At 43.0% G+C, this 20723-nt stretch overlaps 1 long non-coding RNA gene across 5 annotated transcripts in view; it reads right to left on the reverse strand.

Annotated features, from left to right (window-relative positions):
• LOC111758478 (uncharacterized) overlaps nt 1-20723 on the reverse strand; it is a 92282-nt gene that overhangs the window by 22122 nt on the left and 49437 nt on the right. For 2 of the 5 annotated variants that reach the window (XR_010047816.1, XR_010047813.1), the window contains exons 2-4: nt 9418-9564; nt 4187-4381; nt 1877-1970 (exon numbers count right to left, since the gene is read on the reverse strand). This is a non-coding gene — a long non-coding RNA (uncharacterized LOC111758478). Of the gene's footprint in view, nt 1-1876; nt 1971-4186; nt 4382-4914; nt 5065-9417; nt 9565-20723 lie in introns of those variants that run through there. The other 3 variants (XR_010047815.1, XR_010047814.1, XR_010047817.1) reach the window with 3 other exon arrangements.

Below are 20723 nucleotides of genomic sequence, written 5' to 3' on the forward strand. Positions count from 1 at the left end.
ATTTTCACTTGTATTATGCCCCCAGAGCCAAACACATAGATCTGTTGCATGAATGAGTGGTATATATTGTGTCTACCTCATAGATGTGGACACTGAGTCTCAAAATCTAAAATCCTGCCAGACACACTGGTGAAAGCCTATAATCTCAGCTACTTAGGAGGCAAAGGCAGGAAGATCACAAGTTCAAGACCAACCAGGGCAAGTTAGCAAGACCATGTCTCAAAATAAAAAAGACTTAGAGATATAGCTCAGTGGAAGAGTGCTTGCTTAGCAAATGCAAGGCCCTGTATTCAATCCCCAGTATTGCTAAATCAGTCAATGAATCAATCAATCTATCAAAGACCCTGCTACTAGTATATAACAGAGTATTCAAACCCAGATCTTAATATGTTTTAAAATCAGTGATTCTCAAAGTTCTGCTGCAACAGAATCTCCCAAAGGGCATGCTGGTCAGGCCTCAGTTCCAGTGTGTGACGTACTAGGTCTGGGGAGGGGCCAGAAGACACACTGAACTTCCCAGAAGATTCGGTGCAATAGGTCCTGAGACCGCACGCATGGATCACTGCCCAGAAGCCCACTCTCAGCACTTCCCTGGAACTGGTGCACTGGGTGGTGAAGAAAAGTCGAGGTAATTTGAAATCCACCTTTAATCTTACAACTGTCTTTTGTTTCTCTTTAGCATTTTTACACAAGTGGTATAGTCACATTTTAGAATCCATGTCGGCCGAGCTGCAGTAAGGCCTCCTTCCTCCCCACTGCTCCATGGACAGAGAGAACCCAGCTGTGGCAAGGCTCAGCGTCTCCCAAGGGGTTGGCAAAGGCCTCAAATGTTTGGCAGCCAAGTGGCAAATAGGCCCAGCAGCCCACCTTCTCCCAGCACACCTGAATCATATCTAGGAAAGGTGCAGGCATAAAATTCTGCACGGAAAGGAACAGACATGCCACAGCCTTCACCAAAGCCATGGAGATTTCTAGAAGATTCCACGGAGCTATACTTCTGGTCACCTCACAGCCTGCCTGAAGTCCCCTTTCTCAATTCTTCCTTCTTTCCTTCTGTGTACTACAAATGTCCCCAGCAAAACTGTACCTGTCTTTAACATACACCTGGATGTGTAGAGAGGCTCAGATGGTCCCTCTCTACAGCTGGTTCACTCCAGCTGTAATTGTTAATTAGCAAGTTCAGCCTGTGAGGTTTGTTTGTATTTTGAAGCCCCAGGCTACAGAATGGACTGTCACACTGACAACCATTGTGGAGAACAGAAAAATATAGCCCCCCCATTTAACAGCTCATTTGGGACTGGGAGGCCATGTGACAGATATTGTAAGAAAAAACAGTTTTGTGGGGGAGATGAAGGAATCTAAAACATTTTGTAACAAAAATCATCAGTGGGGCAGGGTTGGGGGGAGAGAAGATGTGTGGAGCAAATGTTTTTTCAGCTCTATGGTGCACCTCAGCAGTTCACCCACTTTTCAAAGGGTGGAATTTGGGAAATAATTGTGTTGTGACTGAGGTTTACCTCAGTGCAATTTGGGAAGAAATCTTTGTGTCTATTGTTCTAACTGTTAATTAACTATGTCAACTAGATTATAAGGAAGTATTTTTAAAGCCTCTTAAGAGGACAAACACTTTTTAAGCACCTCTAAGTGATTTGGGAATGCTGAAGGATTTAAATTGACAGTGATCAACAGTTATTAATTATAGTCATTCTTAACTGATTTTCACCAAGGATCTCTTTATTAGATAACACTTGTTAAGCTGGCTTCAACTGCAGTGTGTGTGTAAAGTGACTCAATTCAGTTTAACTCAAATCTACATTTATTTTATTTTCTGTAACATGATAAATACTAAGACTGATTTCCTTGACATATGCTGTACCTCACATTAGCCTTCCCTGTACAGCCGAGATGATTTTTGCTCTGCATCCGTTTTACTCTGCCAGCTGAGTCAGAATCCAGAGAGTCTCAGTTACCTACCAAGGAGGGAGAAAACATGTTTTGTCTGTCACTTGGGGTGGTCAACAGTCACCACTCACAAACACTAGACTCAGCCATATTCAAGAGGCCCACCCACCCATGACCACTTGAGGCTTTGGGGGATATTTAAACACAAACCATAGCACAAGGGAAAGTCAACCCCTTATATCTGGGGTGAAACATCAGGTGGGGAGTTCCACTTGCAAATCTCTTAGAGTTTCACTGAAATAAATACTCCTGGCCCTTAGTAATAAAATACAATAGTAATTCCTAGAATTGTGGCCTATTATCCAAAGTCACAGAATGACAGAGCAATCAAAAATAAGAATGAGTTCTCGGGTCCGAGGAAACTGATGAAGGGGTATTACTGAATTCTGGTTTCCAGAGAAGCTCTATTAGGCCTGGACAGTCAATGAAGGGAATACTATTCAGGCCAATCCTTTACACTTTTTGAAGAAGAAAAATGATAGACTTCTAACACAAATACTAGAACACTGGGAAATCAGTTATGGATGCGGCACAAAAGAATTTGGTGAACGTCAGTGGACCACAAACTAACCCCCACCCTGCCACATGCATTTAATGTCTCTTTCTCCCAAACTCTTGCCCTCTAATTCTGTTTAGTTTGAATTTCTGGAGTTCTAAGCTAAAAGTTCTAGTTGCAAAGTCTTCTTCCACACATTTGACCCAGACCTGTCTGGATCATTTTGAGGGTTCAAGAGGAGTCTTTAAAGTTCAAAATAGAACCCTATGATCACCTCCAAAAGAGATCTAGAATAGTTAGAACCTACAGTGAGGAGAGCTTGGTGACTCTATCTAACCTCCCCAGGGAATCCCCAACCTCAAAAGTCCTAGATTTGGACCAAGTGGGAGTATTCTGAAGTTACGAGGTGATCAGCACGACATCTCTAGAGAGAGGCCAATGTCACCTGCCATAAGGGACTACTCCCTGATGTCTCCAAGCAAATGTGGAGATCTTCTGCTGATTCTAAAAAACCGGATCCCTCTTAGACCACCCATCACACCCTTCAGTGATGAGCTTTCATTATGGTGCCTCCTTTAAGTTCCTGTACCCCCATCCTTTATTGAGCTGTAAGGAAGTGAACCCTAAAACCCTAGGGAGATTTTTGCAACATGAATGACTCAGATCCAGTTTCAAGAGATTATGATTGAATTGCTCTGGACCCTTGCTTCGCAATCTAGCACCAGTAGCATTGCACACAATCTTAGGTTCACCTGGCACCTAACTCATCCAACCGCTATTGATTTATCTTGTATTTCAGCGAGATTCTTCGATAACTCTCATGCACAAATTGAAGGAGGACTGGTCAAGGATAGAATGGTGGGTTTTGTTTCATTTTGTTTTGTGCTTTAATTCCTTAAGTTGTTCTTAGCCAAGGCTAAGAACCCCCCACTTAAACGCCAAATCCAGGACTTCTAAGGTTGGGGATTCCCTGGGGAGGTTAGATAGAGTCACCATTTGTCCTTTTTCCTGCTGACCACAGTTAGGTCCAGAGTCCTTGGCAAGAACCTTACTCTGTGTATGACAAGAGTGGGTATAGTAGAGGGCAGGAAGTCCTCTCATCCCATCCCTGCCTCATGAGGTTTATCTCACCTTCCGTGTTTAGCCTGGACTCCCGTCTCTTTCCTACCACTAGGAATTTTGGATTCTCATTTTTCTCTGCAGCTCCATTTCTTCTTACCTAACTCTTTTGGATTTGGTTCCTTCTCATCTCCTTTTGCTCTCATTCTGCTCTATGTATTCCCACAGGTATGGTGGTACATGCTTATCATCTCTGCACTCTGGGAAGCTGAACCAGGAGAACTGCAAGTTTAAATGCAGCCTGAACAGCTTAGCAAGAACTTGTCTCAAAATAAAAAAATAAAAAGGACAGAAGATGTAGCTCAGGGTGGAGGCCCTGGGTTCAATCTCCAGTATAAAAGAGAAAAGAAAAATCAACATTGATCAGAAACAAGACTTTGTTTCTTGTTTTCACAAACCCAACTCCTCCTCTGTTCACAGATTTCTGCAGAACACACGTGTAAGGATGGGAACAGTAAGGAGACGGGAAGGGAGGACTCAGAAATGAGAGCTGTGGGAGGCACGTGATTGACAATTAAAGATGAGAAATGCAGCAGCCACTCAGACAGCAACACTGAGCCTAGTTAGGCAAGCAGGCAACAGAAACTCAGGACAAACATTACAACGGACCTCAGAAGATCTGATGGACTGACTCAGATGATGACAGACAGTCCAGGCTCCCAAGATTGTCCAAGTGCAAACTGCAGTGAGAGGAAAAAGCCATCGCCAAAACACCCACCGCAGCTGAGATCCACGCTGCTGCTGTCCCCTTCTGAGCAGTGGCACAGAGCAGCACCCTGTTGTAGGAACGTAATCTCTTTGAGCCTAGAACAGAGAGTAAAAATGCATAAATGTTTTGAAACTTGAGATTTTTCTATAAATTTGGAGAGTAGGCCCATTTTTCTTCCAAAATTCAATAGTAAGAGAATGAAAACTGTGAAATTCTAAATACCTGAAAAAACAACTCTCTGTCAAGACCCACAGAGTTGGTTCTGAAGGTCATTCCGTGAGCCTGAATATCTCTTCCCCACAGTGCATGGAATCAGATATACTTCTGATTTGGGATTTTTTTTTTTTTGAACATTTATGTAATGAGATCTCCTGGGGATGCGACCCAGATCTAAACTCAGAATTCATTTTTGTTTCATATATGCCTTATACATAGAGCCTGAAGTCAACTTTAAATGCCATTTTAAATAATGTTGTGTACAGAACAAGATTTCCTGGTGTAGAATTTCTCACTTGTGGCACCATCCTGACCCCCGAAAAAATTCAGATTTTGGAGCATTTCTGATTTCAGATTTTTGGATTACAAATGCCCAGCCTGCAATATATTCCCCTGATAGCCACAGACATACCACAAAGTCACAGGGTGAGGCCCAGTCTTCTCCCTGTTTCTTCTATTAGTTTTGGTTTTGTTTTCCATTTTTTCCTAGAGTTCTTTCAGGGACCTGCAGGCTTCACCTTCCCCATCTCTTCTGCTCGGTCCCCCCACCCCCACCCCTCTGTCCTCACTGAGTCCCTCTGTTGTCTCACTGGTTGCCAAGGGCAGTGAGCAGGAGCTCCAGTTAACCCTATGTCCTAAGCCCAGGGCACTCCCAGACAGGAGATTAAATTCCTATCAAAGCAACTCCCTCCAGGCCTAAATGTTCTCGGAGTCTTTAAGCTTCATCTGAAAAGTTGTTGCCAATTCTGCCATCTTGCAGGTATTAAGCATTTATTCCAAATATTTGAGTCAGCTCCAGCCTGGGAATGTGGGGTGGATGGTTGAGGACCAGGAGGGCAATTCGCAGTCTGACAGGCCAAGCAAAGACCCCACAAAGTACAGAAATGTGTGGATGTGGCTGGGAAAGTCTCATAGGGCTCAATAAGCACAAAACAAAGAGATACCACTACAGGACAAAAATGGCAATCACCAAAACTCATCCAAAACTCAATCCCCAGCCCTGGTACTCTGTCAACTAAGGACCTCCACAGAGGCCCTACGGATACATTTGCACAGTGAGGAATGGTGGGCTCTGTGTTAAACTATTAAGGAGGCTGAGCTAATAACAGCACATTCCAATTTTTTTGCTGCTCCGCTGCATAATTGATATACTCGTCAGGCACAATTTTCATCTAACCGAGTTATCTTGTCCAACATTTCAACTGTGAGTAACTTTGTGCAAGATGAAAATAACCTAATCCATCATGACGATAAGAATTTTCCTATATCTTCTAGACCCTTGCTGCCAACAAAATGCCAGGAATCTGGCTCGCTTGGGTGGTTTATTAAAATTGTAGTGAACCCAAGTTTCATTAGAACTGTGTAAGAGCATGTCCCGCCCATGGACTAACGTGTGCCACATGTGCAGATCTGAAGGCATCTGAAAGCAAGCGCCAAGCCACCTGCTTAGGGGCACGAGCCTTCACAGCAGTGCAGGGAGAACTCTGCAAACACCCCATCTGTCTTCCTCCTGAGGCACCCCAGAGTGAAACATGAAATTAAAGTGGGGAAGGAGTTTCCAGGTTGACATGGGGTTTTTACAGAGAATCAACCCCAACATCTCCCAGCCCCATCCAGGTAAACAACCTGCTGGTTTGGAGGACAGGCTGGCTGAGTTAATAGCAACTGAGGTACAAAAAGCAACTGAATGCTTGTATTGGTTGGTTGGTTTCACAGGCCTGGGCCTAACAGTCTGAGCATCTACTAGAAGATAACAGTATGCAATATAGCAAATATGGGGATTCCCTTCTGTCTGTCTTTGAAATCCAATATTGTTCTCACTGTTTTGTTTTGTTCTGATTGTTTTGCTTTATTCAATATTCTGTTTTGATTGGCTTTATTATGTTTTGTTTTGGTTTGGTTTTGCTATACCTGATGGAATGGACAACTATTGTGAAGATAACAAGATACACTATGGTAGCTATTGTTGTTTTCCTAGTATCCTGCTTTGAAGTTCCGTATCAGTGTTGCTGATTTGTTTTGATTGGCTTTGTTCTGTTTTGTTGGGTTTTATTATTTTTAAAATAAAAAGTATGGTAAATGCTTAACTATTTTAAAAAGTAGTAAAATATGCATTGACACTAATCACCTTCAAAATACTCTTCTCGGTTTAAACATGCTTGTCTATCATTCCTGCCACCTTCTGAAGCAGTTCTGGGCCCTCTTTCCTGAATATAATTAGTTTCACTGACACTGCTGCCTTGGTATCTTGAATCAATTCAAAACATTTATCTTCCATGGTCGTTTTGACTTTGGAGAAGAACCAGAAGTGACATGGCTCCAGATTTGGTGAATAAGGCAGATGAGGACTGTAGTGTTTTTATATAACAGAAACTGCCATAAACATCTTTAATCAACTCCAGACACTGAAGCACAACCATGAAAAGACAAATCACAAAAGAGGATGCCCAGATCCGCTTCAGAAAGTGGAAGGATGGATGGAATAAGTGTGTTTGAAGGGAAGGGAGTATTTGGTGGAAGACTAATGGCAATGTCTTTTACTGTAATAATTTTTACTGTAAACATTCACCATTTTTATCATTTTTTGAATGATAAAATTGAATTTAGAGGTTGAAACCAAAGTGTCCATCACAGAGACCTTGGCTGGACCTTTAGCCTCCCTAAATATCACATTTCTAATCTGTAAAATGGGCACAACCATGTGAACTCTCAGCACCGTGAGATGAAATGAGATGAACACAAGGAACAGCTTTACACTGGAGAGTGGCATAAAAATTGCTCGATTCAGGTTTCCTGGCCCAGGTATACAAATGTTTGTCACGTAGGCAGGGCCAGGGAACCGGACCTGATCTCTTTGCAGTTCTCAGGCCTTCCACACATTCAATAACTCCTTCTTTCAACATCAGATGGGCCTGAGCTACAACGCCAGGGTTGGCGTGAGAGGCAGAGCAGTTCATGTTCCTGAAGGTAAAGGGTCAGGAACAGACGAAGACGGAGGCGTGGAGGCCTGACCCACCTCTCCATGTTACCCTCTCCTCTCTAGAGCACATAGCAGTGCTGCTGCAAGTCTACTACCCACAGGGTGACACACAAATCACCCACATATCCCAAAACACCATGGTGTTTAGTGGCGTGTGCTTTTTAAATCTGTATAAATCAAACTCTGTATAAATCAAACTTTGTACTCAATATTGTAGTTCTGAGATTCACTCACATTAATACACGAGGTTACAATTTATTTACATTCATGACTGTATAACAGTCTAACATGTAATTAGACATTAATTTATCCATTTGTGATGTTTCCAGGTTTTTCTACAACCAAGAAATGTGTGGGCTATACACATGTTCAGAAGGAAAATGCTCTTGGGTCTTTTGGGCTTTAGTCTATTTTGACTTTTGATTATAGTTAAGTTTGATTATAGTCTCAAGTTATTTTTCCTTAGCTTCAATTTACACTTTTTCCCCCAATTCTTGGTGGAGATGTTGAAAACAACCCTGTAATGTTATTCCTGTAAGTAGATGTTGCTGGAGTTTTGGAACACTGCCCCAGTTGATTCCCACACATGCTACCTAGAAGTCAAACTTTCCACCAGGGGACAGAGGCTGTGCCCACTCCATAATTTCTGACAAATAGATTTTTGCTCAAATGGCTTTGTGGCCCCTGGTTTTGGGGATAAAATCTCCCCAGGATTAGCCTGTGCTATTCTGCCCATAAACAGAACAATGTACAGTGGCTATTTTTCAAATGGGGACAGTAGAAACTGACCCCTGATTTAACTTTCAAGTTATCTTTGATCAACCGATCTCTTGTAACTAGATTGTGATTTTTTTTTAAGAGAGGGACCACATTTTTTTCTCCTCATTTGTATCTTTAATGCTTAGTGTAATGCCTCTATATCATAAATGCACAATTAAACTTCATGCAATGGAATTAAGAGGTCTTCACTTTAGCAGATAATGCTGTGTTGCCAAAATCTGCCTCTTCCTTCTCAGTGCAAAGCCAAACTCTATTTACCAGCTTCCTTTGCAATGTGCTCTGGTCATGTGACTGAATGCTGGCCAATCAAATGTGAGCAGAGGGGTATTTTGCTATTTCTAGTCCTGGCCCTGAAACACCTCCCCAAGAACCTCCACATTTTCTTTACCTGCCAGCAAGGTGCTCTTTCATCTCCTCCATCACCCATATCATTAGGAAAGGTGGCAATAGTATCTTTTTATTTTTATTTTTAATTTTTTTATTATTTATGTTGAGTTTTTGACACAAAGTCTCACTATGTAATTTAAAACTGAAATTAAGCTTACTATATAGCCTAAGCTGGCCTCTAATTCACATCTTCCCCCCTCCTAAGTACTGGGATCATAGACATGCTCCACCACACTTGGCGTGGCATCTTTTTAAATCAACCAAACAAACATATTTTTAGAGGGCTTCCTTGTGTGTGTTTAATGTGATTGGGAGAACAGATGAGCACGTTTGTGTTTCTGGCCAATAGGTGACTTGCTGCTCAATTGCATACACTAGTTGGCAAGTGGCTTCCAGTGAAACGGTTGTATTTCTAATATTATGCCATTATGAGATACTCATGCATCTCTTAATGTACACAGCACAAGGCAAGGAGCATAACAATCAGTGATGTAACCGGATGTATTAATTTTCGCAGCCTACAATTACTCCAAACTACAGGAAATTAAAATGAAACTTATTGCACATTATTTTTGCAGGTCAAGCATTTGAGTACAGCCTGAATTCTGGTTCAAGGCATCTGCAATCAAGATGTCAGCCAGCAACAGGGTCCCTCAAAGGCCCTATGCCTACTCCATAATTGTTGCCAGGGCTCAGCTCCTCACATAATATTGGACTCAGGACCTCCATTTCTAACAGGATGTTGGACTTAAGGTCTCAGTTCCTCACCTCATGTTGGATTTAGGACCTCAGTTCCCCATCGGATGTTGGATTTAGGACCTCAGTTCCCCATCGGATGTTGGATTTAGGACCTCAGTTCCTCTCCAGATATTGGCTGGAAGCTTCACCAGAGGGTGCTTTCACCAAAGCCCTGGCCTTATCAGTCCGAGAAAGTGAGGAATAAGAGGAAAAAACAGGATAAAATGGAGATCAGTCTTTGAGAACTGAATCCTGAGAGTGCCATCCCATCTCTTCCTTCATTGGAAGCAATTCACTAAGTCCAGCCCACAATAATGGGAAGGAAAACCATCTTAGAAGCTGCCTTTTACGCAAGAAGCTTGAAAACAATGATTCTGCTACTTCATAGGCTCATTTCCACCCCACATAGGCTCATTTTATTAGCCTAATCTCTAAATTCCGTTTATCCAGTCAAAACTTCATGTTACCTTTTTCCTTCAACATTATGTGTATGTTGGTAAACATATATAAAGGTATGTATGCATGTATATGTACGCTAGATAGATAACTAGGCTACTAATCTCTCTTAGTTCATCAAAAAGAACATTTGTGCTATCATTGCTTGATTGATCACTTTGTATCTAGATTTTGTAACCTGAACTAGTTCTGAGATAACAATGTGCAATAGATTCATTAGTATTTATTTAAAAAAAAAAAAAACTTCATCTTTCAAGCTAGCTTCAGTTTCAGAAGCCAGTGCTAAAAGAAGAAAGTCATGAGAACTCTACCCGCTTTGCTTCTTCCATTACTGGAAATGAATCTATCCCCTCTTGCAATGGAATAATTTGGAGAAAGAATGGCAGGTGGCTCATGTCTCTTAATGTCAACACTTAGAAATATAACTGAAGATTCCTACCAATTAACCAGCTGATTTTTAAATCCAGGAATCTGAAGCATTAGATCACACAGTTAGATTTTGCCTATTGTCTATGCTAATACATAATTAAATGTCCATCTGTACTTTAAAATTGTATTTCCCAACCAGATGTGATAAACTAAGTAATTTTAATATACTTAACTGACAAGTTATGCTTTCTTACATAATTAAAAGTAAACAGCATGCATCAAGTATTAGATGAAAGATGTTTTTAAATTCAATTTTTCATGACAAGTATTAGATGAAAGATGTTTTAAATTCAATTTTTCATGACAAGTAGCATGCAAAAATAAAAGAAATTAACTGAAAGAAATTTTTTCCCTACTGGATGGGAAATGGAAAGAAATCGTACCCAGCAGGCGGCTGCAGGTACAAACTCTTGAGCAGTGCCTCTTCCTTGTATACCCTCCTCCCCTCTCCACCTTGAGTGACCATGGACCAACAAGATGCACTGGAAAAGATGCACCCTAATCTGTCTCCATGGCCCTGTGAGCAGCTCGGACTTGGAAAAGCCAGTCCCCAGTGAGTTTAGGCATTTTAATAAGCCATGGAGCGATGACTCCTCCAGCCATGTCAGATGCTGCCCCAATTGGCCCAGAGCAGGAGAAGCCCTGTGACATAACCTGGATCCAAACACAATCTCCCAAGACCTAAATACCGCACTTTTCTGTCCAGCCACTGTGGGCACCAGGAGAAACTCAGGCTGTGTGCAGAGTAAGGACTGCCAGCACTCCAGCCAGTTGGAGTGATTTGGAGGAGCCACAGCTGGAACAAGAAGCAGGCAGAGAGGGAGTCAAGAGGCAAGAGCCAAAGGCAAACCCAGCTCGCCCAGCAAACTTGCGGTGACATCGAGAAGTACAAAGTCATTCTGAGTTCCAGAAGGAGCATCTTGAATGTTAAAATGATTTTTAACATTAGAAATGTCAGTGTGGTAAACTTATTTTTCCTTTGGTTCTTTAAAAAAGATAACAATTTGTACATTTATGAAAAGAAATACCAGGTAAGTGTGGTAGCATGCACCTATAGTCCAGCTACTAGAGAGGCATGGGCAGGAGGATGGCTTGAGCCCAGAAGTCCTAACCCAACCTGGCAGCATAGCAATGCCATTTCAACAACAGAAGGGAAGAAGAAGAAAGGGAAGAAAAGAGGGGAGGAAAAGGAAATGAGGAGAGGAGAGGAGGAGAGAGGAGAGGAGAGGAGAGGAGAGGAGAGGAGAGGAGAGGAGAGGACAGGAGAGGACAGGAGAGGAGAGGAGAGGAGGAGAGGAGAGGAGAAGAGAGGAGAAGAGAGGAGAGGAGAGGAGAGGAGAGAGGAGATGGGAAGGGAGGGGATGAGAAGGGAGGGGATGAGAGAGGAATAGAGAGAGGAGACGACCTTCCCAGGCTCTACCATCATCTATCGAGAGGCTGGCCTAGTCTCCCCCTTTGAGTCACTTGCTCTTGCTTTCTCCTGGCACATATTTCCTGGCCACAGTGTCTGGAGGCCTGAGACACAGTCCTCTCCCTCACACTGCTGACAGTCAGTCACCAACAGGCCAGGTGCAGATGGCCGTGGCTCAACTCCACACTACCAAAGCATATTGTAAGGAACAGAGAAAGTGGGAGGGAGCTGGAGGTGCAGAGTTACTCAGTGCATAGAGGTGAGAGAATTGTAGAATCATCCATGTGTGGCTGCACCCAAAGCAGTGTGCATGCATTATCTCACCATTGACAACCCCACGCAGGTGCCCGCTACCATCCTCACTTCACAAACAAAGAAAGTGAGGCACAGGAGGCTGTTAAGCGTCCCCAAGCTGCCCCAGCTGGAACCTGCCAGGAGGTGGGAGGACATTGGAAGGGTGGGGGTGTGGGGTGTAGGAGGAGGGGTGGAAACGGCAGTCAAGAAACATAAAACCAAGCAGCCAGACTGTGAAGGTCCACACACGTTGCATGAGGGATTGGTAACCCTCCAAACTCGGAAGGGGTTCAAGGAGGCAACCCCAGAGTTGATGGAAGCTCCAGAAAGCCTGTGATATGTGGGCTGTGGAAGATGAATTGAAGGCAGGCAAGGTCGGAGGTGGAGTCCAGTTGTCCTGTGACAGTCGATCATGACCTGAACACAGGAGAGGAGCAATCTGGGTGACAGGGCTCAGGATCACTCCAGGGGCCTCGGGCAAGATGAGTGAGCCACCAGGCATAGCTGGAGGAAGGGAGAGGCGGGAGGAGAAGGTGCAGGGCAGGGAGGCCGACTTCCAGGCCACCGGCTCTGGCTCCATGAGGATGGCGAGGCCACCAGAAGGATTCTGAGGCCCCAGAACAACAACAAGGGGGCCTGGCTCTGTGCCTCAGCTATTTACTGGCACCAGACTTGACGATTAGAATATGCCTGATGAGAGCTGACCTTGCCAGCATGACCAGAATGTCCCCAGAGACAGGGCCCTTCCTTCACTCAAGGCTTGGAGAGCGCTGTGTCTCCAGATCCTCCTGGTCAGGGTTCCTGGACACTTCCTTTTGAGCAGGGTCCTTTGCAGTCATCCGGGAGGGATATAAGACCCCAGTCCCAGTGAAAACTAAGCAGTGCACCCAGTGGCCTTCAGTCTTTCCCAGCTCCCCTCAATGTGTCTAAATTCTTTTTTAAACCCAAATCAGATTTGGCCCCAGGCATATTTTCCCAACACTTTAAAACCATGTGTGGGTTTTAAGTGAAATTTAATCTGTATGTTTCTGATTCTTCTACACTGAACTCATTCACATGGTGAGAGGAAATGGCTACTTGACATCCAGAAAACCTTTCCTGGACATTTGGTGACATTTTTCAGCCTCCTTCTCTTTTCTCTTAAATATAAGAAGAGACAACCTGCCAAATATACACAAACTCTTCCACTCTCCCTCCAAGATGGTTGCATTCGGTTTTATTTTTTTTTTTTTATGATAGAGGTAAGAGGGAAAAGAAAAAATAAGGGATATAGAGGAAAGGAAAGCATAATGAAGAAGGAAAATAAGAATGTGATGAGAGGAGACAGTGATTGTCACCTGTCCAAACCCATACCCTCACCTTAGCTTTTGCTCTCCTCAAAAAATGCACTTTCCAGGTACACAAACTCACTCAGAGACTGCAAGAGAACAGATGTTCCGAGGGACAGACTACTGATTCATGGACATTCCCAACATTTTTACTTGTAAATCACTTAAATGTCATGAATTAGTCAGTGCTTTTTCATGGTTTTGGCCCTGTATGTTCTTACAAAGAGGTCATTTGATGTGTGCGCTATTTGAGATTAAATTATTTTTATTTTTGGAGGTTTTCTTCTTGGTAAAGAAAGCTTAGAAACCAACCCAGAAACACTCATTTCTTATGACTGCTGACACCTCTGGGGTTATCAATGCTGTCTGCCCTTCCTTCGACAACCTTTGGAGCTCACTTTTGGAGTTGTGCCTCTATTCTCTTTTCAGGACCAGCCTGGCCTCAGCTCTGCTCTCTGATAAGTTACTGGCCAGAGACCACCTCAGAGCTCAGTTAGTTTGGAAAGAGCTTTGAGAGGTTTGGAATCAAAGCAGATGAGCAGGAGCTTCTACAAATGACCAACCTTGGGGAGAAACATACATGGCAAAGGGGATGGTGCTGTGGTACCTTTTGCACCTGGACACCAAGACTACATGTTCCCCTCTCTAACTGACCCCAGAGGGTCCAGGACTGCTAACCCATCCTGAGTAAGGGAGCCCAACGGGTCCATTTGTGAGAACAACCATCAAGTAAAGTAATCAAGTGGTTAAGACACTGTCCTCTGACAAATGTGCTTCAGAAGAGGACACAGTGAACCACATGGAGCCACTGTCAACAACAGCTCTGTCCCACACACAGCATGAGACAGAAAACACTTAACGCAGGATGTGTGCAAAGCAATGCCCTGCACTACCTCCTGCTGCATCGTGCCTTACATCTTCAGCTGTTAATCATACTTGGACTCCTCAAGAGGGTAAGGTCAGGGACTGTGACCGACTGCTGTCCCCAGCCTTGATGAGGCTCTTCTCATCCTTTTTCTCTCTCCTTCCCTCCTCCTCTCCCTTGCTAAGCAAAGGTCTCCAATGTGGCAGGCAGCTTTCTCACACCAAGAAACCACTATCATCATGTTTGCCTGTGTTTGTGTGTAGGGGTGTTCACTTATTAACTTGTTCCCAAGACTTAAAAGCATAAAACAGGAAGTGTAAAGAAATAATGCCAGAACCAAAGAAAGACAAGTTGACTTGGGAGGTATGGGCTTCCAGTTCAAAATGGCAGCCTGAGCGCCATCCATCCATCATTTTCCAGGATCCTTAGCTATTACATGGTAATGGTATCACCTGTGTGTCCCAATGGTCCAGGACTGAATCCATGTCAAACACAGTCCTGAAGCCTTTTAGTCTTCCACCAAGAAAGGTGCAAAACTGTATAGAAGAGAAAAAAATCGAATTGATCCAAATAAAGATAAATCCTATAAACACACTTAGTATGGTTTTAGGATAAAAATTCTGACTCTCCAATCATCTGTATAATATCTCCCAAGGCACAGTTGCTTCTGGCACCAATCCAACCCATAGGCAAGATAATAACATTTGGGTTTTTTTTTTTCTTATTCATGGCCAGTGATGGGAGCCCACCATCTTTGTGAAAATTTAAACAGGTCTCATTGTGTTCAATCACATGTGAGGCATAAATTCCACAAAGAAACCCAAGGTCCAGTCAGCACTGACAATTCTTCCTGAGAGGTCCAGCAATCAAAATTTTCCATGGAGAAGCTGAAAGAGGGTAGCTTATTAAGATCTAGGAAAATGACCCTAAATAAACCATACTGCTAGAGAGGAGTGGTAGAAATCAAAGGTCAATTGCAATACATTCCACATAATTTACTTCATCTTTGGGTTGCCTAGAGTGACTCAACTATAAGACTGAGTTTTCTCATCCTTAAATGGCGATAACATTACCCATCCCACAGAATTATTGTGAGTTCAAGTATAAAACGGACATAACGGCTTAGAAAAGGTCGCCATATTGGAAATATTCTAGAGCAGTTCTAATCAGTATTATTCCTACTAGAAAGTATTTTCAAATTTTATTTTTAATTATAATAATTATTAAAGAGTGATGCTTGGTTGTTTGTGGCCCCGTGCTCTCATACTGTCCCCCTTCATGCTTCTCCAGCTGGGCTCCAGGTCCAAGCTCTGCCCAGTGGTAGTTTTCATCCTAAGGATTTTTAGATCCTGGTTAAGTGATTCTCTCCTTTGTCAAAAGGATTGGATGATAGCTGATCACCAAGAATGGCAGTTTTCCAGTTCAATCCATGAGTTTCCTGGCTTCATGGCCTCACTGGTCCTCTGGGTAGTCAATTGGCCATGTTTGCCTGTATATGCCGAGTTGCCATGCAGATGCTGGTGGGCCGCAGCTCTTCCCAGCACCCACCCAAAAGAGCTGAAAGGTCCACTCTCTCAGGAAAGAGAGAGACACAGAGAGAAAAGGGGAAAGAAAGAGGTTGCTTTCTCCTCTAAATGTCTATAGAATCCTCTATAACCGATACCACAGGATTTACCACATGATTTTCTAATTTTCTGTCTTCTCTGTTGGAATAAGAGCTAATTATCTTCATTCCCCTCCCCACCCTGCCCCAAAGCATCTAGCACAAGGTAGCAAACATTTTGCCACTCTCTTCCCCTATGTCTATGGCAGACATAACTAATCAATCATGGTTTTCTTTTCCACTAAGTCTAAGCATGAATTTAGTGTCTTTTCTAACACAGTGAAACTGACAGCTTGAGTCAACAAGCAAGATGGAACCTAATTGCCATCAGTCTCAGCATAGTGCCTGGAGCCAGGCAGATGCACCATAAAGTTTTGTTCACTGAATAGGTAGAATGGGTATTATTAAGCTTCTGGGAATAATAATAGTAAATTAACAAAGAACTATAAATACCCACACTATGAAAACCAGAACAGGAACATAAACAAACAATGGAAGAATTTAGACACAGACTCAAAATCTTTTCATGGAATTCACCCAAACTAGCTCAACCACAATGTTGTAAATGCAGTAGATTGCATGTCTTGCCAAAACCAATAGACATGATTGACTATGGAGAATCAGAACCTAGCGAAAGCCATTATGTCAATATATACTGGCAAGGAGGAACTACACTGGAATATTGACATTCACCATCTCACTAGCATCTTATGGTCCACAAATAGGTATAGGAAAAACATCAAAACATTACTGAAAGTTTTCTACTCATTTTTAAATAACTGGGCAACAGCATGTTCTGAGGAGAACCATAAGAACGCATCAACTTAATACTGACCACGTTAATTTGTTTTAATCTATGAAGTAGTAAAGCCGCTGAAAATGTATTGTTATCATTCTCATATTTGATAAGACCATTAACACAGATTGACTATCTCTTCCCAAAATAGTTGGACACTGGGACTAGAAGTATTTTAGATTTTGGATTGTTTTTCAGATTTGGGGATATTTGCATATGCAAGCATAATGAGATATCCTGAAGACAGAATCCAAGACTAAACACAGTTAATAAATTCATTTATGTTTCATATACCATATGCACATAGCTAAAGGTAATTATACATAGCATTATAAATAATTTTGTGCATGAAACAAAGCTTCTGATATAGAATTTTATTTTATTTTTTTTTTTTTTGTACCAGGTATTGAACTCAGAACCTCGTGCTTGCCAGGCAGGTGTTTAGGCCACTGAGCTAAATCCCCACCTCTCTGACATGGAATGTTTTACTGTGACGCTAGGTCAGCTTCAAATTTTTTAGATTTTGGAACAATTCAGATGTCAGATTTTCAGATTAGAGTTACCCGATATGTAAAAAATCTTAATTTTAAAACATTTTGTAGATCTGAGACAGGAGTTTTTTGTTCTTGTTTTTTAAGTCCCAGAAGTCTTCCATTCCAATTCATTCCTTTCTGCATTTCTGAGGTAGGAGGTAAAGCAAGAACAGTAAACAACAGAAAGCCTCTGGGCAAAGAGTGGAGAAATCAGATGCAGCAAGATTGACTATGTCAAAATATCACAAAAAAAAAAAACAGAGAGAGGTCAACCTGTGCCACCCCCCCCAAGACTCTTAGGCATGCACAGACCCAACAGTGCATGACCCTGACCATTGTCCAACCTCAGGGCCCTACCCTGAGGTAGATTTTAGATACCATGACTCTGCCTCTAAATACTATGCATGGTCACAAACACCTCCTTCCAATGGGTGAGCCAAGTCAGGTATTCAATTGACCTAAGACTCCCAGCAATCCCCAGTTAGAGACCCTCCCCAAACCCCAGACCTGTAAGAGACCCAGTGATGCCCCTGTGGAGGCTGTGAGATCTTCTCTCTGGCCCACTCACACCTGTGGAGGGCACTTTCGCTTCTTTTGCTTTAAATAAATCTTGTTCTTGTTACCACTTGTACACATCCTACTCAGTTCTTTGTTGAGGAGAGCAGGAACCTGCAAACAGCTCTCCAGAGACCCCATCCATTAACATTTCTGTAGGCTGCTCAGCCACTAGGGAGAATCATATTGCAGTGAACTAGTCCCAAATTCATCTTTTACACACTAGACTATAATCATCTTGAAAGATTTTTAAAAGTACTCATGTTCAATGCACACTGTTTGAAATTCAATTTCTGTTTATCCAAAAGGACACATATTAGTACTTTTAATAGCTCCCAGATCTGAGAACCTTGAATCTAAGCTATATAATCATGCCCTAAGATCTGTCAAAGGCAAGACCCTAGAAGGAAGGTCACAACTGGAATGTCAGCTGCAAATCTGAGTTTCTCTAAGGCTGCACTGTCCCGTACAGTAGCCATGAGCCCTATGTGGCATTTGAAAGCTGAGACTCAATCAGTGCCCTTAAGGAGTTGAATTTTTACCTTATCGAACTGTAGAAATTGAGGTTTAAAGACCATGATTAATCAACTTCTGCACTGCTGAGATTCTGTACCTGGTGCCCACATCTTGAGGGAGAAGAGATTTAATTTCGGTTGTGGTTTTGGAGGATTCAGCCCATAGCAGCCTGGCTTCAAGGCAGGAATATTAGAGCAGAAGGGCACATGGAGAAAAGCTGCTTCCTTGTGGGGCTGGAGAGCTAAGCAGGGCAACAGTGCCGAGAGGAGGGGCCAACAGGCCACACCTCTGTGATCTACCCACACACAGCTAGAAGTGTGCTCTGCTAATCTGCTAGGTGTTGCTTAATCCAGTGAGGCTGATTTCAAAGCAGGGTTAACAGCCACAAATATGAAAGATTCAGTTATTAGGAAACTGTTAGTTGTGTTTGGAAAAAAACCCTAAGTATTTCAATCTACTTTTTCAATCATAAATCTTGTGACCTTTAATGTACAGATGCAGGGCTGGGGACTTAGCCTAGTGACACAGCACCTGCCTGGCAAGCTCAAGGCCACGAGTTCGATCCCTGGTACCAAAAAAAAAAACAAAAAAAACAAAAAACAAAGAAAGAAAAAAGAAAGTTAACATTTTTGATATATTGGGTCAAATGAAATTATATTATTAAAATTAATTTTACCTGTTCCTGACTAGTTTTTAACACATCTACTAGGAATTTTAAAATTGTGTATGTGGCCAGAATTATCTTCCTGTTGGTCCACGATCATTAAGAGATTTGGGTATTGAAAAGAACATTGACGTGTAATGCCTTAAAAGGCAAATAACAAGCTCCTAACTCCAATTTTGTATGAATCTAGAATTTGCTTGAGGCACTTGGTGAGTTGGATCTGATTTGGATCTCATACTAGCGTGGACCAAGGTGTCCTGTTACCAGAAATTCAGGCTCAGCTGGGCTGGTGCTCTGTGGAGTGTGGAAGCACTGGCTTCTGGATCCTCATTTAGATTTCCAGGGAGGTCCACACATAGACCTCGGAGTTGGGAGGTATTCGTTTTTAGCAAGTCTGTTTACTGAGGAACAAATATGGTACACTCCACATAAGGCTAAATTTTACATGTAAAGAGAGTGTATCCCCAAGAAGGAAAGGCAAACGGTACCCAGACGTGGCATATGTAGTGACTTCTAAGGTTCATTTTTCCTTTGTTTTCCTAGATTTTGAGGAGTGGATGGGATGTTGACTGATGGCCTTCTTTCCAATCAACTATGAGTCTTTACCACACATCAGGAAGGGGAGTTTTTGAATTTACATGGATTTAGTCAGAACCAATATGGCAGCCAAAACCCATTGTGGGGGAGATTCAAAAGCACAATGTAGATGCCTGTCAGTGAGGCCTACCTGGGTGGCCAGGGTCACCACAGTTTAACAGGGGGCCTGTGTCCCAAGGCATGATTGTGTGGCATCATAAGGTGTCAGACTGGGTCAGAGGGAGAAACACAAGGGGACATGAGGTGCTATTCTCAGGAAGCCTGGGGACGGAAAGGTGAGGAAATCCAGACCAGGGCCCTTCTTAGCATTTTCTCTGGCCCTGCTGCCAGTGCTCTAGTTGGTATTCATTTCCGACTGACCACCCACCCACTCTCCCAGCGCCACCAAGAATAGTGAAATGAGGATGTGTCACCTGCAAAAATCAAACTTGAGTAGACACGAATACTCAGACCCCACATGCTTTCAGAGTCACTTGTCATTCAAGGTCCCCGGATGGTCATTATACTTCTTGCACAAGGGAGCAACCTGGGGCTCCCAGCACCACGTGAATCACATCTCAAGACAGGAAGACCACGACAAAGATCTTCCAAACCCAAATTTTCACTTCTTTCACCACAGCACAAACCCTTCTTTTCTGAAAAAGTTCTACTGACTGGAAATCTGTTGCATATGAATGTTCCCCCTGACAAGTCTCTTCCCAGAACACAGCACAGTTCTGCCCAGGTTAGCAGCTAAGAGTCAGAAAGCTCTGTGGTGCTGAAGGTGCACGTCCCAGCCAGAATCTGTGCACTCTGGTTTAGGGTCTAGTGTACAACACGGTGGGGAGCCTCTTGCTCTACATTTATTGAGAGCTCAAAGTGCAGCCTTGAGAAATTCTCAGCAGGGAGCTGTGTTTCTAGCTGCTGAGATCTGCTAGCATCATTGTTTGCTTGTTGGATTCCAATGAAAACAAGCCCAGAAAGCAGCCATCTGGACATCACTAACAAAGTTGTTCAAAATGGAAAATTGGATGTGATAGGGTGTGCAACCTGTCCATCTGCAGTGGGTCTTTGCCCAGCTCCTCTGGGGTGCCAAGTTCTGCCCTAAACCCTTGGGACCCATCATCCATGTGGTGCCCAGTTTCCTGCTCTCAAAGAGCTTCTCAGAAACTTCCCATGAGCAGATTCCAAAAGCAGCTGACTGGGAGGGTAAGTCTGGGTGCAGACCACCAGAATTCAGGTCCTGGCATGCTGTGGAGCCCTGGTCAGACTGAATACCTGCTGTGAGCCCTGAGCTCAAACCTGCAGCC

This window comes from Cavia porcellus, unplaced genomic scaffold (genome assembly GCF_034190915.1).
Source record: "Cavia porcellus strain 051 isolate PalLab524CR breed Dunkin Hartley unplaced genomic scaffold, mCavPor4.1 scaffold_6, whole genome shotgun sequence".
Classification (NCBI taxonomy): Eukaryota; Metazoa; Chordata; class Mammalia; order Rodentia; family Caviidae; genus Cavia; species Cavia porcellus.